The sequence below is a fragment of the Miscanthus floridulus genome, chromosome 11 (assembly GCF_019320115.1).
Source record: "Miscanthus floridulus cultivar M001 chromosome 11, ASM1932011v1, whole genome shotgun sequence".
In the NCBI taxonomy this organism is placed as follows: Eukaryota; Viridiplantae; Streptophyta; class Magnoliopsida; order Poales; family Poaceae; genus Miscanthus; species Miscanthus floridulus.
The window spans coordinates 7854490-7856462 of record NC_089590.1 but is presented as its reverse complement, the minus strand read 5'-3'; the positions used below and the strand labels follow the sequence as shown (position 1 = coordinate 7856462).

At 44.6% G+C, this 1973-nt stretch overlaps 1 pseudogene; it reads right to left on the bottom strand.

The window, feature by feature from the left end:
* Nucleotides 1-270: 270 nt before the first annotated feature.
* On the bottom strand, nucleotides 271-1528 carry LOC136491266 (uncharacterized; annotated as a pseudogene).
* Between the last annotated feature and the right edge of the window lie 445 nt (nucleotides 1529-1973).

The following is a 1973-nucleotide window of genomic DNA, read 5'->3' as shown; positions in this document are numbered from 1 at the left end:
CAACATAAGGATTCCAAAAACTGCAAGCAGCAAAGGTTCTCACCAGACATTTCCTATAATTGGTTCTTTTCTCAAACAATCCTACAATTGGTTGACAGGGAGATTGATTGTCAATCAGATATAAAATCATCATCAGTATGACATCCCTTAGTTTCACTGCCCTCCCACATACAGTGGAGTCCATCTTGAGGCTTCAACCAGTCCAATTTCATAATGCTATCCTAACCCTAGAATGGAAAAAGAATGCAGGATAACCAACCTAACAAAAGGTCATAGTGGCATAATCCTTCCTTCGGGCATTTTTCTGTCAACTCGGCCAATTCTTTGAGGTGGCCAGATTATGTGTGTGACCCTGCCCCGCAACAGACCATAGGAACCTGCAGGTATAAAGTGTTTTGAATGTTTAGTAACAAGATCACATATGCCTAGAAACTCGATCTGCTACACTATGCAAACAAGTATTTCATAATGAATGCTGCTGGAGCCTGGGCGCCATTTGCTTGTCTCTTTAAAGGACAGAAAGATATGAACACTCAGAACTGAAAAAAGCTCAACGAGGCACTGGCCTACTCTTTTATACTTACCCTCCTATGCTATTAGAATTAGAATAAAAGGCTTGCAAGATATCATATCATAATAAACCATGAGGAAACTATCATCAGAGAAAATGAACAGGAGTGGAGATATTGAAGGCTTCAAGCTAGTTTTTATCCACCAAACAAACAAGGAATGAAATTGATACTTTGAACTTTTTAATGGGGATACAAATATGAATAATGAAATAGCATTGTGTCAATGGCTCGGATTTGCAAAGCATCCAGTTAAATTCCTCCAGTGATCAAGATGCCAATTCAAGATGAAGATGCATTCATCAAGATTAAAAAGATCCCTAGGAATAAACGACTAAAACTATCACTTTGGTAACCAAGTAAGCAACTGGCTTTTATCCTGTAACACAGCTACACAGTCAAGCCTTCCTTTTTGCAATTAACAAGCAATTTATCCTAGGCCAATAACGCAGTTGTGTCCAGTAACGAGATGAATAACATACAGGGCCATGGGATCTCGAGTCAAAGCTGAGGGCGGCATTGTCCCCTTCAACCCAGCAATGGCCCTCCGGGATCTACCGGATCTCCTGCTTTTCCGGGATCTGGATCCAATCCCCAGGCAGCGCAATCAGCCTCTTCACCATCAGCTCACGATGGTCCCTCGGCGACCTGCGACGAGCAACAGCAGCGACATCAACAACCAACCAATCCAAGAAACGCCCACGAACCCGGAGGCGGGCGGGCGGCGGCGACTTAACTCACCTGAACACGACGACGTCGCTGTGGGAGAAGTCGTAGCGGTAGAGGCAGCGCTTCTCCACCAAAGCGCGCTCGGCCTGCTGCGGGTCGAAGGTGGGGTGCATGGAGGCGCCGTCCATGGTGACGACGGAGGCGACCCAGTCGGCGACGGTGATGCCGAGCACGCTGCCGGTGATGCATCCCTTCACGAGCGGCCAAACGGCGGCCAAGGATCTTGCCATGCGCGAAAAGGAAAAACCACCCGCGGGATGACAGCGCCTTCGCCGGCCGCCGCCGATGCTGGCCGTCCCGTCAGGGAGGATGGGGAAGCAAGCGTAGCAGGGTATACCAAGTTTTTTTTTCTTTTATGACTGCGAACAGTCCGGTAAATGTAACTTTGCCCAATCTGTATCTTGGTTGAATATATTAATTGAACCAATGCTCTATTGCTTTTCGAAAAAGAGAAAAAAAAACAATTGCTCGATATATGGCAGTTGTTTTGTTTCAGCTGAGGATTATAGCAATATTATAATCGAATTATGATCAATTGAACCAATGCTCTATTGTTTTGTTTCAGCTGAGGATTATAGCAATATTATAATCAGCTGAGGATTATAGCAATGTATTATTGCTTTAATAAAATAAAAATGCTTCATACATTGTGGTCTTTTTATTTTGACAGATGCT